This window comes from Schistocerca nitens, chromosome 4, assembly GCF_023898315.1.
Source record: "Schistocerca nitens isolate TAMUIC-IGC-003100 chromosome 4, iqSchNite1.1, whole genome shotgun sequence".
Taxonomy (NCBI): Eukaryota; Metazoa; Arthropoda; class Insecta; order Orthoptera; family Acrididae; genus Schistocerca; species Schistocerca nitens.
In genome coordinates this window covers 760,556,465-760,580,794 of record NC_064617.1, presented here as the reverse complement: position 1 = coordinate 760,580,794, position 24,330 = coordinate 760,556,465, and positions in this window count along the sequence as shown.

Sequence of the window (24,330 nt, the reverse complement as noted above, 5' to 3'; positions counted from 1 at the left end):
GCATCTGCAGCAGCAATTGGCACAGCAGTTGGCCCCACAGTGACACAACGAAGTGTTACAAATCGGTTACTTCCAGTACTGCTCCGAGCCAGATGCGCCGCAGTGCAATCCACTGACCCCAGAGCAAAGCTTTTGAAAGCTGGTTCGGCATCGGTGCCAGTGATGGTTAGAAGGAATCCAATTAAGGGTCTGCAACCAACCTATCACCGTCCTAGACTCAATGGACCTACATGTGGAGTTATGGTCTGGAGTGAGATTTTCGATTAATGCAAGAGCACTCTCGTGGTTATCCGACAGAGCCTGATTGAAAATTTGTGGATCTGGTGATTCGACCTGTTGTGCTCACATTTATGAACAGCATTCCACGGGGTGTTTTTCAACAGGATAACGCTCGCCCACATACCGTTGTTGTAGCCCAGAACGCTCTATCGTGTGTCTCCAATAGAGCACATATGGGGCATCATCAGACAGCAAATCGAGCGTCTTTTACAAACAGCATTAACCGTCCTCGTGTTGACCGACCAAGTGCAACAGACATGCGACTCCGTCCGACAAACTACATCTGGCTCGTGTACAAAGCAATGCATGTACATTTGCATGCTTGCCTTCGGCTTTCTAGCACTTACTCCGGTTATTAATGTACCAGCATTTCACATTTGCAGTGGCTTATATCGCGCTGACATTAATCGTGCAATGTCAAGCACTTAAATATGTTACCTATACAATTGCAGTCAAGAAATTTCATTATTCCAGATTAATTAGTTTTTTGGTGTTGCAATTTTTTTCCATCAGTGTATATGGTCCATATTCCGAAGGAGTGGTCGGGCGTCGATCTCGCGAACCCCGGGGGCGAAATGTTGCTGTAAGGGACGCCGGCAGCTACGGCGCTCTGCGCAGTCCGAGCGCGTGTTGACCTTACGCTGTGATCACTCACTGCTAGCGGGTGGCGTGTTAGGTGCTGATGCGTGCGACTGGCGCGTCCGCCCGAATACCGAGGTGCTGACAGTGGTGACGAGCGCTGCTGGGTGCCCAGTGTCCTGGTGGATAGAAGGGCTTCATTTTGTCCTTCACCTCATCATTTGGCAGCTAGTCACCTTGTCATGTGGTCCTGAGGCGAAATGAGATCGATCTCGTAGCACAAGCCCACGGTACGTTAGTCGGCGACTCGATGACTCGCTCCTTCGCTGGATGACTAGATTGGATCTGTTGTGGTGTCTCGGCTACTGAAGTCATGTGCCTTTCATGCTGAAGTGACTCCTTACTTCGTTAATCGTTTGGGGACTGTCCAGTAGGCGGACGCCGAATCTGTGGTTCAGCACTGGGTCAGCGTAGATTCGATTGATGGTATCGAGCCCATCTGCATACAATTCTGTATTTACAACACAGAAGAATGTGGAAGATTAGGTTGATAAACGTAACGAATGAAGAACTTCTCTGCACAATCGACGAGGAGAGGAACATGTGGAAAACACTGATAAGAAGAGTGAACAGGAAGCTAGGTCATGCGTTAAGACATCAGGATATAACCCCATAGTATTAGATGAGTGAGAAACGCTGTAAGGAAAGACAAAAAGTGGAATATAACCAACAAATAATTTGGGATGTTGGATTCAAATTCTAATTTAAGGTGAACAGCTATCAAAAGAGAGGAATTTGTAGCTAATGACAATCAGTCAATCAGAAGACCGCTAACCCAAAACAAAGGCATGCAGTCGTGAATTCAGTAAATGAAGTTACTTGAGTTGTCTTGTGGGAAGATTTCTTCCCGTCCTATCTGTCATATTTCCACACTTTTTCTAAGACGTAAATTAAAATGAACAATACACAAAAATAATAATCCTATTAAATTTTTCACTGGGGGACCCCGAGGTTCGCTCGCTTAGTTATAAATGTTACTTCCTCCTTACACAGTGGTCCCTCTTATTGTGGTAAGTGAGAACTGGATATAATTGCAGGGGTATCTGTTGAGTGTAGGTGACGCTAACGATATGTGCACAGTATAGTATGATGTTTATGTTGTGTGATGTTGAGAGAATGGATAGGGTGAGGGATGTTCAAGTGGTCGAACGGACAGGCAACTACCAACAATAACAAGAAAGTTATTTGTGTGGGAGCTCCGGGCCACTCAGCCTAGTCTCTATGTGATCGCCAGGTCTCTGTGTAGTCACCGACAACTTTTAATCAGCGCTAACGACGGCAGTTTCAGCGTAGATGCAGCAGCGTGCGATTAGAACAGTTACTCTGAACTATGTGTCAAGTTAAGTAATTGTACTCGGATGAGAAAAGAATTTTACTCTGATGGGAAACTATCATTCTGAAATGAACAAAATGCTAATGTAAGTGTCAACAAGAGATTCAAATACATGTCATCTGTGCCGACAATAATTGTTTACATAGTATTTACGACGCTCAGGTTTCAATGAATCACTAATAATTTGTGTGTGTGTTATAATATCTGCTCGACCTCCTTCGTGAAGTACCTGTTAGTTGATACAATACACCACGCTCAATAGATGAGACACTGCACCGCCGCTTGGTATTTAGTCCAAGACAGTGGCACAAGGTCTCCTGATCAGAGTCATTATGCCTCCATATCTCCTTCCCTTGCCGAACAAGGACTGACACTGGAAATATCTTTTACCACTTTATTCGAACCACATACCTTGATTGCCTTAACGGAGTTATGTGTTAGCGATCTCATCTGTGAAAGCAAGGTGAATAATATAAAGAACATACGAAGACACTAAACACTTGGTAGTATGGTTTAAATTGACGTGGTATATATCCACGTTTCAACCCTCACGTCTTCTGCTGCAAATCCTACACAGTTACGCATAAAAGATAGCTTTCTTTTCTCATTGTGATATTAAGGTTCCGAATAGCATTTCACGATTATCCAATAGGACTGAAGTACGACAAATATGCTGGCCATTCTATTGGCGGTAGGTACACAATCCCATTAGCTGAGAGATCTTGTGGAGACGAGCTTGACGTCAGTGGAAACGAATATTTCTCTCATCACGAAAGAAAATTGTCATCAATACCTTGAAATAATGACTTCTCCTCTTTCTTCCCAGATCAGAAAATATTTGCCGGTGTAATTAAATTTACTATGAGACCTTCCGAGTATACGATCCACGTTTACTACACTGATGGGCATCAAAATCGCAACACTATGATGGCGGTATGCAACAAAAGTAGAATTGAAATAAACTGTAATATATGCCTCGATACGGGAGTGAACGCATATCAGCACAACCGCACGAAGTGGGTAGAAGTAACTGCCATTTACACTGATCAGGGTGCTCACATGGAGACAAACAGGCCCTTGGTAGATCTCTGGAGGGAGTTGCCACCATATCTCCACACACAACTCACAGAAGTCCCGTAAATTCCGGGAAGGGGCAATGAGCTCTGACGCCATGTTCAATCTCAACCCAGATGTGTTCCATCGCTTTCAGATCTGGAAAGTCGGGTGGCCAGCACATCTATTGGAACTCGCGACTGTGTTCCTCGAACCACTCCATAAAACTCTTGGCCTTTTCACATTGCACAATATCTTGTTGAAAAATGGCACTTCCGTCGGGAAACATGATCGCCGTGAAGGGGTGTACGTGATCTGCAACGAGTGTGCGATACTTCTTGGTCGCCATGATGCCTTGCATGAGTTGCACTGGATCTTGGATACCCACGCGATCCTCGGATCATAACAGAGCCGCCGTCAGCTTGTTTCTGGCCCTCAGTAGATGTGTGAAGGAGCTGTTTCCCTGGATCATTCTTCGAACACTCCATAAGTCGTGCAGTTCCCGAAACGCTCTTGGTGAACCTCTGGACCATCACAATCCGCTCTCGGTTAACTCAGATAGATCGCACACCTTCCCCATTCTACACACGAGCACCATGTTCACCGATACTACGTCCACAATGCGTGTGTCTAGCAATCATTCCTCGCCAGGTGACGCTGCTATCGCATGGTCGGGGTATATCGATGGTAGTTCGGTGCTAATCAAGCAAGTCAGAAGTCTAATGAGTCAAAAAAAATAATAATAATAAAGCTCTGCCTCCTGACACCTTTCCTGAGGAGCGAAAACTTCAGTAATGTTAACTGTAGATTTTGAAATACGTCTTATATTTCAGGGGCGAGGTGTGCTTGCAACTACTGTAGTCGCTGATTACAGTTACAGCTAAGACGCATTTTTTTAGTAATATTTCTACAACTTCAGTTGCATGCATACTTTATACTTTAAAACCCACTGTTAACCCAAGGCATTTAAGACATTAACGGTCATCAGTGTGACAGTGGCCAGTTTGGAAGGTAAGGTCACAGTGCCTGGTTAGATACACGCAACACATCTGTAACTTCCCAGAAACACCGATTAACAGTGCGCGCCCATCGCGGCGCAAATTCCATTCGCTCTCTCTCTTCCACTAGAGAAAGACAAGGAGGGCTGTGCAGCTCGTGAAGGCAGTAGAGTATCATGCACCGGCAACGTTTCTCTATTTCTTCTACAGACACATTTCTTACTCTTTCGCGCTCTACAGTGCTGAAAGTTTTCAGGTATAAAACGGGGTATATATTTTAGTGTTTCATAATATTGCAGTATATATTACTGTTTATTCATTAGGGTTTTAGTGAATAGGTATATTTTTAATGGTTTTCACTTAGTATCTGTCCAAGTTAGGTTGGTGAAGCAATATTAACTAAGTAGCGGGCTTCTCAAAAGGTAGAAGCTTATTAGATTGTGAATGTGTACTGGAAATTCTATGGACATCCATTTGCTGAACTTAGTTTTGAGGGGGAAAGTGACGTGATGAAACCGGGACGATTTATACAAAATCATTCATATTTAAATACAGCAATAAAAATTATGTCAGACGTTTTCAAGAATCTTTCTGCTCCTCTTACAGCGGGCCATGTGGCTGTAAAGAGACATAACACTTCTGCTGCTGGCCATGTCTTTAGTTTCTTCCGATGTTTTATTATTACAACAACAATAATGTTACTTTTAACAACTATTAAAAACGATTACAGTTACTATTACCTCACGACTCGCCGGCCGGAGTGGCCGTGCGGTTCTAGGCGCTACAGTCTGGAACCGAGCGACGACTACGGCCGCAGGTTCGAATCCTGCCTCAGGCATGGATGTGTGTGATGTCCTTAGGTTAGTTAGGATTAATTAGTTCTAAGTTCTAGGCGACTGATGACTTCAGAAGTTAAGTCGCATAGTGCTCAGAGCCATTTGAACCATTTTGAACCTCACGCCTCGCCACTGGTGTACTGCAGTAACTGCTTAAGAAGTTTTTTTGTCGCCGTATCAGTTTAAAAACAGATAGTCATAAACACGGTTTTCACAAGCTGAAACCAAATGCATATTATTGATGAATGCACCCATCGTTTGTGGGGGTATCAGTATTCTCTGAGCTATGCGAGTCTGATCCGTCAGGAGTGGTGTGTCCTGCATTGTCGGTTTGCATGACGGGCAACGAACGGGGGCAGAAGCAAACGAACACGCCGTGGCCCCGTGATTAACGTGGGATTCGGCCGCCGCCGCGTGGTGTGGCGCTGGCTGATGGTGGCCTGAAGCTGCCGGCAGCGCCGCTGTTTGCCGCGAAGCGACAGCCGCCAATTAACGCGGACCGCGTGTTTGCCCCCTTGTTTGCCTTGTCAGCGTCGCCGCCGCACACGGATGTGCGCTCCGACTCTTCAAATACAAGGAAACTATCAGATCGGGCGTTCTACCGAAGCTTGGCGACCGCGAACCTGTGCTAGTGTAGGTAACTGTTGCTTGCTGTACCCCAGTAACGTGTCACCTACAAATATCAGAGTTCACAATATTAGCGTGAGTCTATGGAGCACACGTACATGTGAGCCGTAATTACCTGCAAAAGCGCCGGAAGCACATCATCACTCCGGCAACATGAGTTAACGTTCGGTGAATGCGAAATAAGAGGCGTGCAACTAAAGACGTGTAACGGTACCAACTGACTGCGGATGTGAACTTGATCTAACAGGGACGTTTAATAAGTGACGCGACAAATTCTTTTCACCAGCCAATTTCGGTTGAGAAAATGCAGAATTGACTGTGGGGCTGTGTGGAATATTACCGCTTCAGCCCCTATAGTTTCATAAAGTTCATATACGTGCTGACAAGTACCCTTCACTTCGGCGTCAGTGCGTTCCAAGTAGAGAGCCGTCACTTAGTTTCTTTTGGAGGACAATATTAGCATCTCAGATATCTGTAAGCTCTTGTAGAATGTCTGCAGCGACCTGGCAGTGAACAAAAGCACGGCGAGTAGTTGAGCGAGCAGTCCGCCATCATCGCAATAAGGTAGCACAAACCTGTCCGATCTCCGCTTGCCGGGTGACCGCACACAAATGTGACTATCGCAATGGACAGTCTCATTCTCATTGCCAGAGTCAAACACTTCGCTGCCCAACTGAATATCTCTTTCGGTGTACTGCCGCACTCGTCCACAGCTTGGGGTACTCTAAGTTGAGTGCTCGCTGGATTCCTCGCTGCGTAACTGAAGACCATCAACAGCTGGGAAAGATCAACTGCGCAGATTTGCTTGCACGTTATGATGCTGATCGTGACAGTTTTTTGTCGAATATCGTCACAGGCGATGGAACATGGTTTCATTACGTCACACCTCAGCCGGTAAAGTCATGTCAACCGTCTGCTGGGACACTGAAAGAGCTACATTGTTCGATGTCCTCGCTCACTAAGCAACGACCAATTCCGATGTGTATTCTGCTGTCCACAGGAAACTGAAGAAACGACATCAACGTCTTCGTCGCCACAAAAATACAAACGAGAACCTCTCCACGATAGCGCGAGGCCTCACACAAGTCTGGGACCCGAGAGGAGTTCAGAAGTCTTCATTCATTCTTATCCACCCTACAGTCCGGATCCCGCGCCTTTCGACTTCCATTTGTTTGGCCTAGTGAAGGATACATTTCGTGGGAAGTAATACGTGGATCAGAGGGAAAGTCAAAACCCTTGATCAATTAGGTCTCAAAGGACTTAAAAAGTGTAAATTCATTAGACTTTTCACAGAAAGTCACACATGCAAAGATTTAGCAGATGGGAAGTACTGTGGGAGACAAAAAATTACAGTACTTGAAAACTCAAAAGACTGAAACATAATAGTCTTACATAATCAGATACAGTCGCATCTAATATTGATAATGTTAATAATGTACCTGCCAACTCGTGTGATCGCTCTCCTTTGTACGCTAGTAGACTTCATTTGTAACCGGTAAGACTCACACGAAGAGAATACGGTTATAAATGGACGGTGGCGGAGACCCGTGAGTCGAATGTCGGAGCGGCCGGAGAGGACGTCGAAGGACCCACGGGAGAGCTTAAAACGAGTGTGCGGAGCTCATTTATAATCCCTTCTGGGCGGAAGCGCTGAAAGTAGCTGACAGTAGTTTTGACGATCTCCTAGGCATAATACAGGTCACAATTGGCAAGGCAGGCTAGGGAGCCAGACAACTGACACCGAACTGTTACCAACAACGACCTGTGCTCTTCGTCCAACTCCTCGGACTATCCCACTAAGGATGTGTCGCAGGCCCTAATGACAAGACAGTTATTGCCTCCGCTCTCAAATGGCATGTTCCCATCGTCAAACATCTTGCACGATTTGTAGTTGGCCAGGTTTCTGAGCATCTGCATGTTGCGGCAGGAAGAAGCGAGTCTCAACAGCACCGTCGCATATGCACGTAGGGGCCATTTATGTGATCCAAGAGGAGGCACGACAGGGACGCGTGTGGATAAATCTACAGACGGAAGGTCAGTCTGTTTCCTGATACGAAAAGGTGGTTCAAAATGGTTCAAATGGCTCTGAGCACTATGGGACTCAACTGCTGTGGTCATCAGTCCCGTAGAACTTAGAACTACTTAAACCTAACTAACCTAAGGACATCAAACACAGCCATGCCCGAGGCAGGATTCGAACCTGCGACCGTAGCAGTCGCACGGTTCCGGACTGCGCGCCTAGAACCGCGAGACCACCGCGGCCGGCCACGAAAAGGTGCAAAAGCTACTTCGTTATCAGCAAAAACCTAGGTTCAGTAGGGATTCACTCCGTTTCTACAGTGGTATTCGACCAAAATACAATATCCGTAAAATATGTGTGGGCTGTCTCATATACTTACAGATCGGCCACTAAACAACTGAGATCCTCGGAGTAAGAAGACGTAAGTACATCTTGGGAATGGACTGTTTCCAAACATTCCGGATCGCCATGGATTCGGCTAAAGTTGTCTCTGAAATCGTGTCTTATCAGCAAATTAGGAAAATCCATGCCTCACTAACCGATTTATTTATGTAAGATTTAGGATGTAAAAAAGAGCTTTCAGTCCACATTCAACTTAGATCCGAGGTCCGTCGGCAATTTTCGAAGCCACTATCAGTTCGTATGCAAATAGAGATTAAGTCCGAGAAGACAACGGCCACATAGTAGACTGATGCATGCTATGGCGCATCTCATCAAGTCAATAATTAGTATCCACAATGGTTATAGCACAAAAACATAACAGATCCCTCCGAATCACTGGAAATTTCACGCCCAAACCTCAACTGTCATTTATCCCGTACCATGGACAGAAGAGTTGCTGTCAAGATCAGTAAGGTGACACTGCTATTCAAATCGCGGCTAGTCAGAAGCTTATTTCCGGCTGTCTGTAGATCAGAAACCACAGGAGTTGATGTCCCTAAACATGTCTCATGACTTTCTGATACCCAAGGGTAGTATTCGGGATATCTAATGCCTTAGCCATTTTTGAACAATTTCTAGAATTACCTGAATAACAAGTGTGGCAGAATCAAATCAAGAAAATATGAAACAGATATTCTAGCTGCTACAGTAAACAATCCTGTGTTGTAATCTAAAAACGGATTCCTTCGTTCAGCCAGAAGTCACGTATGTGGTTCACATAATGGATATGGATGGAGTGCCACCACAAGAGGATCATGATCAAACCATTAGAAAACTGCCAGCACCCAGAAAACTGATAGTACAGATATTATTAGGGAAACTTAATTAGTACAGAAGGTACATCTCCGACAGCCACATTTTTAGACCATCTCTGTTACGCACACGTTCCTTCCACTTGTTAAGGAATATGTGAAAAATCCTTCGTGAAGATGCAGTAACGGCAGACTAAGATCGATACTGCAAAATTTTGTAAAGAATACAGTTGATGTCGAACATGTCATTTAATAAGTAACACAAGTCACACAAAGCAAGAAGGTTGTATGACTCATATAGCGTAGACAAAGTGAGCAGTCGTCGCCAAGAGTAGTCAGTTAGTATAAGACTGACCTTAACTACAAACAAATTTTCGACTATAGTACAGCATTGCATGGAAGTGTGAAAACTGGAAATGTAATCGCTTTTCTTGTAAACCCGTCCGCTTTTTGTTACAGTGCAATCACAAACAACGCATGGGTACACACTTCCCAGCAGGACAGCTACGACAAAGTGGTTGCCGGACTGTCTGCTTACACACTTCGCACACAATGTCATGCACAATATAACTAAATAAGGCACACCGTTTTCATAAACAAATTATTTATTTCCTGCAGTATATGCCTATATTGTTGACAGTAAATTACCATTTCTCTGGAAGATTATAAATGCCATTCTGCTAAAGTGTGGGGGTTTTCAAGTCGATGAATTCTTCGAGGTTCAGTCTGCAGTTCTCCAAGGAGGTGAGGCGTTTGTCATTCAGGAAGTGGCCGGCCGAAGTGGCCGTGCGGTTAAAGGCGCTGCAGTCTGGAACCGCAAGACCGCTACGGTCGCAGGTTCGAATCCTGCCTCGGGCATGGATGTTTGTGATGTCCTTAGGTTAGTTAGGTTTAACTAGTTCTAAGTTCTAGGGGACTAATGACCTCAGCAGTTGAGTCCCATAGTGCTCAGAGCCATTTGAACCATCATTCAGGAAGTACTCTAGGAAACATTATAGATGAAAGTCGGAAAGGGCAATGTCTTACGGATGCGGTGGCTGGGAAACCATATCCCATTAAAAGAACGCAATTTTTGACGGGTGATCATAGAGCTGTAGTTGTCTTGGTGAAAGGCGGCATCGTGTCCCAAATCCGGTCATTTCTTGTCAACGACTTCTTTGAGGCGATCGAACAGTATTTCTCGGTAGTGATAGTCACATTCGAAAGAAGTTCGTAATACAAGACGACTTTACTACTCCACTATATGATAGCAGAACCTTCTTCGGATGCAGCGCTGGCTTAGGAACCGATAGTGGTGGGTGCCCTGCCTCATGCCACACTTTACTCTTACAGGCGTTATTGTACACGATCCCTCCCTCATCTCCAGTTATCAGCCGTTCCAGAAAAGGAGCATTCTGCTTGCGTCTTAATAAGGAGTCGCAGATGGATACGCGCTGAATCAAATTCGCTTCACACAGTTGAAAAGGAACACACGCATCGTGAATATTGACGTATCCCAGTACGAGCGACATTGACCTCCCATGGCAACACCCACGTTGTCATTTGATGATTGATGTCTACCATGTCATTAATCTGTTCCACGTCCGTAACTGTTGGACGTTCTGATCGAGGTTTGCCTTTTAGGGTGAAATTCCCATCTCGAGATCGACTAAACCACTTCTGACGTGAACGAGCCTTCTGCCGGCATAGTGAAGCGGTTTGCCCGTTAAGGTAGGGCACACACTGACATATTCAGTGGTACGTCAGGTTATTGACTACTATTTGGCAGGGGCGGTTAGGCAATTGTTACACCCTGGAGAGCACGGCGGGTCCAGGGTTCGCAACAGCTGTAGATGGAATATTCAAGCAAACCGAACGAACTTATGAGACAACCCAACAGAAAATGGAGGTACCTGAGATGTAGAGCAGATAAAGTATGCTGGAAGTTCAATGAATATTTAAGTTACTAGATGGAGAGAGTCTTCACAGAATCGGTGGGGGAAAGAATACATTGCAAATACTAACTAGACGGTTGCATAAGTGCTCTAAGGGATGTTAAAAAATACATAGAAATCATAGGTTTTGTGGTGACTACCTTCTTTAGTCACGCGTTTCGATTTGTACAAAATCAGATTAATAAAAGTTAAGGAAAATATGTCTTACATAGGTGTGGAATGAAATATCTGATACATCAGACTATGTAACAAGGGTAGCCGACCCTTCAAGGCCTTTTCTAAGAGAGAGATCAGGAGAATAGGTTGGATGTTCGAGTGTCTCTCGCTTAAGATGTTGTAACTTCTGCCTTACTACTTAGTGGGAATGTGCGTTCCAGCACATTCCGCCAACGGAGGTTTTCGACAGACTTGTTGGCACATACACATTCTTGATTTCCCGACGGAAGTCTTCCGGTGATATTCCTTCTGCAACCAACAAAACAATAACAGCACGTTGGTCTTGTTTGGACGCATTTGGTAGTAACTTCGCCATAGATCAAGTTTCACCACTTATCACGTACACCCCAGTAAGACACAAACGCCACACTAATCCCTTGTATACAAATCAGTGTGTACACAGGAGTCGAGCTATGTTGCGGATACGAGGCTTTTAGATAGGGTGGCATAACTTATTTAAATGAGCTGATGAGAACGAAGTATCGCATGAGTAGAAGCAGCAGCTTATGACAGAAGAGAGATATCGGGAAACAATGGAATGATTTGCCAGGAAATATTAAGCAGTGAGAGTGTGTGGGAGAATATTTATCGAGAATACACTAACAAGAGAGCTACATTAGAAAAGAAATTAGGAAGAATGAGGATTGAGGTGAAGTCGATAATGAGGTCATTAGAGACCAAATACGAACTCGGAATATTTCAAGGTTGAGAAAGGAAAACGGCCATGCTATTTTAAAGAAACCACCCATATTTGCGCCTACAGTGATTTAGGGAAATCACAGAGGAACCAAATCTCGATGGTCGGACACGATTTTAAACCACTGTTCTGGCGAGTGCGAGTCCAGCATGCAAACCATTGCTCTGCAGGAGAGCCGTTTAAAACCAACTGGGGGACACGGTACACCTTAATCAGATGGTTAATGGCATTCCTACAAATAATGAAGCAGCAAAGAACTTGAGGAACTATCTAAAACTTTAGTGTGATGTGCTGCAGGAGGAGAGGCCAGTCTCATGACGAGGAAAGAAGTTGAAAGTCTCCCATACGGAGTTGCGTGGACATACGGATGCAAGAGGGAGCAAAGAAAATGGTATGGAACACGAAATCATGTGTGTTGATAATCAAATAGCACATACTGTCTTCCTTTTTCTTTCATTTGAGTCATCAACCTTCTGACTGATTTGGTGCGGGCGGTCACGAGATACTCTCCCGAGATAATCTCATCAACTCAGAGTAGCACCTGTACCCTACGTCCTCAATTATTCGCTCGATGTGTTCAAATATCTGTCTTCCCTTCAGTTTTATCCTCTACAATTACCTCCAACACATGGAGGTTATTCGTTGATGCCTTAACACATGCACTATCACTCTGTCCCTTCTTCTTGTCAGACTTTTCCACATATTCCTTCCTTCTGTCGAGAGCCTCCTCATTCATTATCTTATGATATTTTTCTTTAGCACCTTCTCAAACACTACCCTTCTCTTCCGTTCCGTTTTTCCCACTGTCCATAATTTATTGCCACACGTTGCCACACGTTGTCGGAAATTTCCTTCTATGTTACGTAGAAATGATTTTCAGCTAAGCCTCGTTACTTGACGAGATGCTAAACGAGCATCTGTAAGCAGAAGGATCGCTTCAGTTCAACGAATATAAGGACTCTTCTTTATCTACGAAGGAATGTCTTCATTTTTTCATGAAACAGAGTTATAGTTTCTAATGATTCTAAAGGGATGAATATGGTGTGTTTTGTTGTTTCAAAGTGAGAGATTAATAAGTTCTGTAAGTGAATCATGTAAGTGACTGTAAGAGCGAATACAGACATGAACAGAGGACGAGCAAATAGTTATGACGGAAAATGTTGGCCAATAATGAGTTAATCTACAAAAACTCTGTGGTTGCAAACAAATATTTCTATACAGAAGTAGCGAAAGAATTGCTCTATCAGTTTTAGTTGTGAGTACTGATCAAAGGAATAATTACGTGATTTATTTCATCTACAGTAGGTTGTTACACTTCGATCTGTTACCAATACTCAATGATATGTAATCAATTAAGGATACATGCAGATTTTTGACCGTAGAAAATTTAAAGTATGTCGTAATATTTCTTACTTGCTTGTATACAGGGTGGTCAGAAACAATCTTGAAAGCTTTTAAGAGTGGTTCAGGTCAGGCTGTGCTGGGAAACAGATTGTAATAATACTTGGATAGCGTATTTTTTGTTTAAATATACATCTTTTTAAGTAGCACAATGCCTATTGCCATTATTATACTGAGCGTAGGATAAATCAGAATGTCAGTGGTGTTTGTTGCAGGATTCTAGACCGACTCGTCTACGAGATATCATATTTTGAAAAGTTTCCACACCGGCACTTGTACAATACCTGTTGTAGCACACGCAAAAGAACGATACAGGGGCATGCACTAGTTATGTGGATTCTGCCCAGTAACGAGACAACTGACCATCACAGGTTGTGTTTAAAATGTCCAGTGGCAGCGGAAATCCTCGCTTCGAGTCTGGTATGGAACGACTGCTGCACACGTGCTAGCATGTCGGTGCAGACGTCCGAGCAGGCTGCAGTAATAAGACGTTGCATATCATCGGATATAGTTGGTATGTCCTTGTAGACAGCGTCTTTCAGCTTTCCTCATAGCGAACAGTGTACAGGCGTCAAATCTGGAAACGGGCCGGCCAAGGTACAGGTCCTCTGCGTCCAAGCCAACGATTTAGAAACAGTTCGAGAAGAGATGCTCTAGTACCTCTTGTTCTATGGACTGTCTAGCAATCCTGTTGCTACCACAGGTTTCAATTAGTCTTGCATCCGTGAAAGATGCTGTGTTTGGAGGCTGCGGTACTTGTGCTCTTTCAGTGTTCCGTCTACGAAAAGATGGGCCTGTGATATGATAGTTGACAATCTTACACCACATGTTTACACTCCATAGACGCTGGCGTTTTACCTAATGATGCCAACGGGACTGTCAGCAACCAATAGAGCATATTTCGGCTGTTTACCTAGCCATGATTGATAAATGTGTCTATCATTATTGTTCATGTACAGAAATTGTACCATAATCATGAACCTTTCCATGCAGCTCTTGATGGAGAAAGATGTAGCAAGTGTGGAACCTATGGTCTGAGGATTGGAAGACCTCAAGATAACCCCATTTAGCCGCAAACATTATACTATCGTAAGAATCTCTTTAACCCTTCCTTATCTTGAAGCTTCCGTGGCCAACTGATGATTAACTGACTGTTGGTTTCTACCTCGGCTTTTTCACCCGACATTTCTTTAACTTTTATGATGTTTCGCCAGCAAGAGTGGCCGGCATTGTAAAAGTTTCACCCTCCAATGATTATGGCTGCCTGGAGTTGAGCTGGCGTCCACAGGTTATATCTACCCTTCGCGCGCAAACGCTGGTTATTTACGCTTTGGTTCTCCCCTTGCTACCAGCAAAGCTCGTTCACTACAACAAGGAAATCCAGAATCTGTTCAGCATGATTGAGGCTTTCCTATTTCTTGCAAATTATTGCCATGTTTACGGATTTGTATGACATCCCAACAAGCTCTTCCGCACAACCAGAGCCTTCGTGTAGGCGAATTTCATTGTGTAGTTGGTCTCTTATAGTGTGTGCTTCAACAGAGACAATTCCTCTAACTGTGCCAACCTGGGTTACTCCTTACGTTTGATGATTCTGGTGTCGATGGGCCGTCCAGTTATTCTCACATAGGCCATCAAAATGTACAGGGTATGCGGTATTACAGACACAAGTGGGTACCTCTTTCCCTTTGCAGATCTGAGAAACGCTGATATTTTTGGTCGGTATGTAAATAGTTTTTAGAGCGTGTTTCCGCAGTATACATCTCTGTCAATCTCTCTGGTGTAGTAAGACACAAACCCTTTACCTAAAAGTTTTTCTCCCCAAGAGTCACTTCGCCAATTGTTAGGTTTTGTGAAACTGATGGAAAACCCAATCCTGCAAAGGGCTCGTTCCAGTTGTAGTATCTTGCACCCGAGGTGCTACAGCTCACTTATTTGTCTTGTATGCATTATGAGGGTTTTCATCATCCCTGTCTTCTGGCTCAGGTGGTGAAACGACAGTTTCCATTGTATGCTGGCGTGGTGAAGTCACTGAGCTCTCCCTCACCATAGCTCCCCGCACTGAAGGTGTCGTTTAGGTACCTCCACCATAAATTAGGTTTACAAGGTCGCAGCTTCAGCGACTGTCTTTCGAAGTATTCCATGAAAGCCGTACCGCTGGGCTTTGTGGACTACCCATGGCAACATCATATGTATAGCTGCACGTAGAAATTGCCATTCCACATGAAATAGCTCATATTATGACAAGCGCGAAAGAACTTGGCGATGTCATATGGGAAAATGGTGACATATATGCATCTGAGGATCACAGACTGTCACTTAGGTAAACAAAGAAACACAATCTAATGTGACAAGCATGAAGTTTGAACGAAATTTTAGTTTCTTCAGCTTCTCAAAGAAATTTAGCGAGTCCTTTACATATAAGTCAGTCTTTCCCATGTGCTGCTTAAGCAGAGGCCAAGCATTTTGTCAGTTAATATGTCGGTTAGACAGCAGCGTTTACACTGTCTTACGGAAACATCATCATTAAGGATTTTTTTGTAATCCATACAGTCGAGGGCTTCTGTGTTGCATACGTTCATCTGCATATCTCACAAGAGAAAAGATAACTTGATTAATCTATTTATATTCCGTATGATTCGCTACATCAGATCTGCACTTAGTTTTCAGTACATCAGATCTAACATGTACCAAATTTTCTGTTCGTAATCTTCAGGCTTCATCACAGTTGTGACAGTAGGAAATACCGATATTCTGTTGTTGGTGCTAAGGCATTTGATGGCTAGTACTATTTTTTTCTAGTTGCAAGCTGGTGTTTTTGCTGAGCGCAGTATCCTGGCGGTATTAACCCGTATCTCTCTAGCTTTCTCACAAGGAAGGGTGCGAATGGCCACGTTGGTGATAGCGATGACATCTTCCATAGATAAATTTCTGGGAGTGACGTTGAAATTCCCTCCTTCGTAAGGACAGGCCGTTTTTCTGAGCTACTTCTTCTTTCAGGACTCAACCACTGCACCAAGATACTGAAGAGGTCTCCTATACGGGGAAAGCAGTTTGACAAGTAGAGATTTCTAGCACAGTGGTCAAACTCAGTTTCATAAGGAGTGTCGCGAATCCAACACTCGGTTCAAAAATGGTTCAAATGGCTCTGAGCACTATGGGACAACAGCTATGGTCATCAGTCCCCTAGAACTTAGAACTACTTAAACCTAACTAACCTAAGGACATTACACAACACCCAGTCATCACGAGGCAGAGAAAATCCCTGACCCCGCCGGGAATCGAACCCGGGAACCCGGGCGTGGGAAGCGAGAACGCTACCGCACGACCACGAGATGCGGACCCAACACTCGGTGAAGTGACGCATCGGTACTGCAAAAATATCGGGTATTCCTTCTTGTAAGACATCCGCAGGGTGACGGACAGAATCGGTCTCAAATTGTTCAAACACGATGTAAAGACTATTTAATAACAGAGCAAGAAGGGATTCACTTTCAGTGTTGTGGACATAAAGCATACCTTGTACATACAGGAACACTATGTGAGGATGACTGGAAGCTCCAACAACACTAGGATCAGAATGATATTTTCACTCTGCAGCGGAGTGTGCGCTGATATTAAACCTCCTGGCAGATTAAAACTGTGTCCCCGACCGAGACTCAAACTTGGGACCTTTGATTTTCGCGGGCAAGTGCTCTACCATCTGAGCTACCGAAGCACGATTCACGCCCAATCCTCACAGCTTTACTTCTGCCAGTATCTCGTCTCCTACCTTCCAGGAGAGCTTCTGTAAAGTTTGTAAGGTAGGAGACGAGATACTGGCAGATATAAAGCTGTGAGGACCGGGCATGAGTAGTGCTTAGGTAGCTCAGACGGTAGAGTACTTGCCCGCGAAAGGCAAAGGTCCCGAGTTCGAGTCTCGGTCGGGCACACAGTTTTAATCTGCCAGAAAGTTTCAACACTAGGATCGTCAATCATAAATGGTATTGCAGTTTGGGACAGATGGAGAATTTTGACTTGGTGGATCATGAGATTTATGAGGCCGACCACATTGTTAAATTCATTGATTTGGACCTTGCTATGGAGAAAAGCTACCACGACCCCTTGTTTGGGAAAGCCAAATATGTGCATAAACATGACAATAGTTTCAACAAGTGGGAGGCAAGTGTCAAGGTTAACGGACGCAGGATTCCCATGCTTCAGCGGATGACATTTGCGAGTAGCAAGGGGAGAATCACAGCCTAAATAACCAGAGAAAAACCCTGAAGCGTTGGTGCGGCAGGTACATAAACTGCCCTGTCACATTAATGGGACCACGTGTCAAAAATCTGACACCTTTTGCAGTGCGGACCTGTGCACATGGTGTTTCAGTAAAGTTCTGGAAGGTAACGACTGAGATGTGGAGTGATGGTAACTCCAGTGTCATGGCCAGCTGCGCTATGTTTCTTAGCTGCAGATCCACCGTACAATAAGCCAGATCGAGGTAGTCCAACAGATTCTCCATTGTATTTAAATCCGGGCAGTCTGATGGCCAGGGTAGTACGGTAAACTTATCCTCGTGCTCTTCGAACCTCACAAGCACATGGCGAGTTATGTGACACCTTGCATTTCCTACTCGTAGATGCCATCGTACCGAGGAAGAAAATGATTCCCCAGTACAGATGCTTATTTGTAACTTCCAGAATGACGAGATCACCACTAAGCATTCCCCAGACTATAAAGCACCCTCCTTTGGTCTGGATCTCACGCAAGTACACTGCGAGCTGTGTGAGTTGTTGAATTGCCCTGCTAGGATACGCCACAGTACCAAGAAGGAATGACTGCATGTAGGAGTATGAATGCATAGTTTCTTTGACGCAATGTCCCTTCCAGAATGACGATATTATCCAGTAAATGCCACGAAAACATTCCCCAGACCATAACGTTGTTGCAGGATGTTTGCTTTCGTTTCACGCCACACGCGCAAACAGCCATCCGTCTGATGGAGCATAAAAAGTGATTCCTCTGAAAAGGTTGTCTGTCACCACTCTGTGAAAGTCCATTTGCGTTATTAGCGCGAAAATTCCAGCCTTCGTCGCCGATGAACAGCAGTTATCGTGGATGGATCAACCAGGCGTCTGCTGCAGAGACACTATCGGCAGCCCCTTCGTTCATGTCGACGATCAGCTGCTCAAGAGCAGCACGTCTGTTTGCCTTCATACGTCTCCGAAGTCGTCGTTAATCCCTATGATCTACTGCCCGTAGTGCACCACAGTTTTCTCGCAGCCGATTTTGGACAGCGCTAGTTTGCCATTCACGGTATACCTTAACAATGGTGGCAAGTGAGTAGTTTATATACTTAGAGGCTTAAGAAATACTTGGGACGCCAGAGAAAGCGTTCTGTTTTCGTATTACGACAACGACTGCACTGTTTTCCACATCCCTCCGCCACACTTTAAACGGAGCGAAAAAAAAATTCGCGCACTCGGACTCCGTAGGTCGATTCCACACATACTAGCTATGCAAAAATGCCTGCCACACAGTATCGCCCTACGCATGTTTCCATCAGTGAACAGACGTTAAAGATGGGCAATCTGGCAAGTTTGTTATCACATGTACGATAACTACCTCGGTCAGAAATTAGCAGTAGTGCTGTGCAGTTGATGCAGTGGATAGCGTTTTGGACTAGCATACAGGAGATAGAGCGTTCGATTCTGGGTCGAGGCATATGTATTTTTATTTGCCGTTTTATTCTGTCATATACACGTTTCTTAAGCCACACGTATCCTGCATTTACACAGTACAGTTTTTCGTAATGTTGAACTTACCAAAAACGTGGTCAGGTAAGTCAGAAACAGACAGTTGAAACAAATGACATGTCTTAGGACAGAATAACCACAAAATAATAATAATAATAACAATATAATAAAGTTAATAATAATAACAATAGCAACACATGGAGATACTAATTAAACAGCATGCGCCTATCAGACCCAATGCTGAAAGGCATAATTAGTGGTTTCATCGTGATAATGCATACAAATGGTAACCGAGTTCGGAAATTATTTGTAAAGCGCGTTGCTAGCCCTACAGGTGACGTGAGGCCCTAACGAAATGTAATGGACCTGAACGTGGCAGGAGTAATAATTGGTGCTAATCAATTGGACCATTGGGGAAGGACACCCAGCACACAGCTTTGGAATATAGTAGATGCAGAGGTGCGAAACAATTCGCGTCCACGACGTCAAAACGATTCTTTAAAAGTTGACCAATAAAAACGATTGTGCTTTCAGTTCTACATTAGTAGTACGTAAGTGGAAATGTTTTTTAGGTTATCACTGTATGACGATTAAGAACCCAGGTACCGTACCACGCAGATTACATTTAGCAAATAAAAACAAATACGCCTCGACTCAATATGGAACCCTCGACTTCCTCCATGTTAACCTAAAACGCTATCCACTGCACCAAATGCATCGGATTTCTGCTACATGCTGACAAAGGCATTTATCGAACATGTGATTACAGTGTTCCCAAATCTCTATTTACTGCCGGAAATATGCTCAGGACGATATTTCGTGAGAGACGTCTTTGTATTCCTAGTATGTGAAGACTCGTGCTGCGAAGTCCGAGTACGCGAATTTTTCTTCATTGTATACACTCTCCACCGCTAGTGCTGCACTGACATCTGTGAGTGGTTTCTGCACAACGTCGGAGATAGGCGGTGGTAATATTAATATGACTAGACCGTGTGTAACCTGCGACCGCGGCCCTCTCGTTAGTCCGCCACTAGCAATAGAGCGTGTGATGCTTTGATAATGCGAGTCACTCGTGCTGGCGAAACGTCATCACATCGTGAAGCAAACGTCAGCCGAAGAACCCGACGCAGAAATCAACTGGCAGTTGAATGAAATATGGTTCGTTGACGTTAAAAAACTTTGCTTTACTTTACATTATTTTTTGAATGTTTAAATATTACAAGATAACAGTTCGACAAAGTATGAAATACGAGAAATAAAAATGTAGTGAGACTGCTGATAGATCTCAATGGTTACAAAAATAACAAGAAAATAAGGACTTAATTCACGATTAAAACGGAAAGAGTCGTGAACATTCTGATTTCTTTTCATAAAGAACAGGTGTATTTATGAGGCTACACGACAGAGTAAAAGTTTTTCCAATGTTATTTGAGGCAGTGTAAAGGGATGTACAGCTCACAGTCACATGGACAGATGATTTTCGCTGATCTCGCTAAAAAAAAAAAAAATGCGGTATATTCAAATGGGCATTGACTCTTAATGCTTGCCTATCCACCCGAGCCAACGCTTCAGTATTTCGGAACGGTCACGATGTTCTAAATGAATACTGCAGCCTCGTAGATGGATTTGGGTGAGGTATGAGGGGATTTCCGGTAGCGCTGAGATGTGGGTCAGCTCTTGTCCGCCTCCGGAAGTCGTGTTTCGCCTCCAGACACTGCTCGTTCCTCTCCATTAACGACGGAGACCCCGCGGGGAGACGCAACTTAGCGGCACTTACATTTCTAGAAACTCCGGCCACTTTTCACAAGTTTACTGCACAGCTATCCCCACTTCACGAGATAGCAGCAGCATCTATCCGAGGACTTTTATTGCTCTTAGTTCAGTAATAATCCGTCAGGAGAGGGGAAAAGGAACCACAAAATCCGCAGCTGCAAAACTAACATTTAAACCTTTGACTACCAGCTTTGTTTCGGTGCGAAAAGCATCAATGTAGGCTCATTTTGATTACTGCTGTAGTCTGAGGTAACAGTATAAAAAGACTATTTCCCAATGATTCATTATCCAATTCGAGATGTACTGTGACGTATAGGGTTATTTGTTAGTACCTCCATGGTTTGAGAGGATGACTGCCAAAAACTATAAGAGACACGGAAACACAGACAAATGCGAACGATGATAGATGAAAGTTAATAGGAACTCGTGCGACTGTAGAAAGACAAATGGGTGGAGCTTACAGACACTAATGCCGTCATCCCTTAGCAATAGCCGGCCGAAGTGGCCGTGCGGTTCTAGGCGCTGCAGTCTGGAACCGCGAGACCGCTACGGTCGCAGGTTCGAATCCTGCCTCGGGCATGGATGTGTATGATGTCCTTATGTTAGTTAGGTTTAACTATTTGTAAGTTCTAGGGGACTAATGACCTCAGAAGTTGAGTCCCATAGTGCTCAGAGCCATTTGAACCATTTGAACCTTAGCAATGGCGCGCTATCCATCACTCGTTGACCAGTCTGAAGTGGCGGTAGAAGTTAGCAAAAGTAAAACCGAAGTTCTGCATTTCAATTTTAAGAAACTGATCTCGCAGAAGAATCGTTTGAACATCGCACAGACACTCGTGTGGAGAAACACTGATGTAGAGTAACAATTGAAAGAGTTGAAAAGAAGTAAGTTGCCAGCTCCTGATGGAATCCCGGTCCGATCTTACAGAGAGTACTCTACAGCAATGGCCTCTTACTTAGCTTTCACCTATCGCCCAGCTCAAAGTCCCAAGCGATTAGAAAGAAGCTCAGTTTTTCTTTCTTTTTTCTTTCGATTCATCAGTCGAGTAGGCCCATCACGAATCCCTCTCCTGTGCCAACCTCTTCATATCAGAGTAGCACTTGCAACCTACATTTTTAATTATTTGCTGGATGTATTCCAGTCTCTGTCTTCCTCAAAAGTTTTTACTCTCTACTGCCATGAAAGTCATTCCGTGATGCCTTCTGGGATGTCATACCATCCTGTTCCTTCTTCTTGTGAGTTTTATCCATATATACCATTCCTCGCCGATTATCCAGAGAACCTCCTCACTCCTACCTTGTCAGTCCACCTAATTTTCAGCATTCATCTGTAACACCATATTTCAAATGCTTCAATTCTCTTCTATTCCGGTATTGTCCATGTTTCGCTACCATATAATGCTGAGCTCCGAACGCTCGAAACGTCAAATATTTATACGTCAAATTTTTATACTCTCTAAACCAAATATCGCCCACTACCGAATTAAGCACGTACTTAGTGCTTTCGTCTGTTGTCGCAGGGAGCCGGCTGGGGTGGCCGAGCGGTTCTAGGCGCTACAGTTTGGAACGGCGCGACCGCTACGGTCGCAGGTTCGAATCCTGCCTCGGGCATGGATGTGTGTGATGTCCTTAAGTTAGTTAGGTTTAAGTAGTTCTAAGTTCTAAGGGACTGATGACCCCAGCAGTTAAGTCCCATAGTGCTCAGAGCCATTTGAACATTTTTGTTGTCGCTGTTTCGGCTGTCCTTCAAGTGGGTCACCATCAGTAAACTCATTACAGTGTTTCAATTCACTGCCACCATTCCTAGGCCTTGAAACTGAAGGGGTATCAAGTTACAGATCAAACCTTCATCATATTTTAATATAGTTCTAATGTATACATTTTAAGGAAATACTGAAGGATGGAACCATCATGTAGGCAACCATAAAATTTGAGTATACCATTACTAGCATTGATTGCAAAGACAACCCTGTGCCCGGTGGATAATTCCTTATTTTGTACTCCTCACGTACCTACGAGGAAATTTATTGCCTGTGATTGCTATGTATCAATGTCCCACTGACAAAGGCCAGCCTGCTAATGCTTTACAGAATTCTTATATTACAGATGGCACCTATAAGTTGTGCTGTCTTTTGGTGTTCACCGCTTTTTCTATGTATTGTACGATCGAATTAGTTCTTGCCTGCAGACAGGCAACCCAGTGAAAGATTTGCGTATCGGGATGATGTCGCCCCTTTTTGACAATTCGTGTTAATGAACTGCATACGCGTATTTGCCGAATCACAAAGGGTGCCTATACTGAACACCTGTAATGTGAGTTAAAAACTAAAGAATACACCCCTGTCTTCATGAAAAGTTAACCTTATGGAAAGGACTGTACTACATGAATACGCCCTCCATTGAACCTTCATCTGTACGAAATCTGAAAATTGTATGTATGATGTACCATTATCCCGTTCAAATATAAGAAAGCTAGTACACGATGTTTAAAAATAGGAGGAACATATTGCTACGGGAGGAGGGTCGGGAAGAGATTAGTGTTCAACGTCCCATCGATAACGAGGTCATTAGAGACAGTGCACTAGCTAGGATTAGGGGAGGATAGAGAAGAAAAGCGGCCTTGCCCTTTTGAAGGAATCATCCCGGCATTTGCCTTAGGCGATTTGAAGAAATCACGGGAAACCTAATGAGGATGGCGAGACGCGTGTTTGAATCGCCGTCCTCCAGAATGCGAGGAAAGTGTGCTAACCACTGCGCTGCCCTGATTGATTACTGCAGTATGAGACAATATTGACTAAAACAAGAGGAAAAGTTCCTACAGTTAACTGTCCAGAAACCGACACCGGTTGAGATATAGTCTGCTTTGCATGTAAGTAGTAGCCCGTAGTATTTGAAGGTGTGGTCAGCATTCACAAGACACGGCATAGTAAATTATCGCCATACGCACATTTGGGCAAATGCAGCGTCTAGGGAAATCATAGACGTGAGGCATCAGGATCGGTTCAGTATAAATGTAGTGACAGGAACTGCCGATGACAGACTCTCAGGGTCAGTCAATTTACCAAACAGACTGACAGGTGTTGTGTGAGACGTTCGGTGCCGACTGCAGGGAATTTACAGTTCGCTCTCGAGTTCTGCCTCGCCGTTAGGCGGTGAAGGTGGGGGCAGGGGGTGTCTAGTTGCAGTCGGTATTCGGGAGGGCCAGTCAGACTGATGGGAAGCTGCGGGCTGATTTCTCAGTGATGACCGAGAGTTAACATGGGCAACTTTACGTTGCTAGTGAACTTGAGTTGAGTAGTTGCAGTGTGGTCTTCATAGTGAGAAGCACGTTAGTCTGAAGGTTTATAGAGAGATTGTGTCTGGGCTTTTGGCCCTGGGCGGAAGTAAGCATTCTACTCCACCGAGTTAGCTGTACTTTGTCATCGTGCTGTTCTGTACCCAGGGGCGATTCTAGAAGACGGTCAAGGGGGGGGGGGCGGCTAATGAAGGGGGGAGGGGTTTTTGGGGAATGGAAAATGGCTTAACAAAAGGAGAGTTTTGGGTCCTCTACTGACAAGTTGGTAAAATTTGGTGTTGCTTAATGTGGTTTTTGG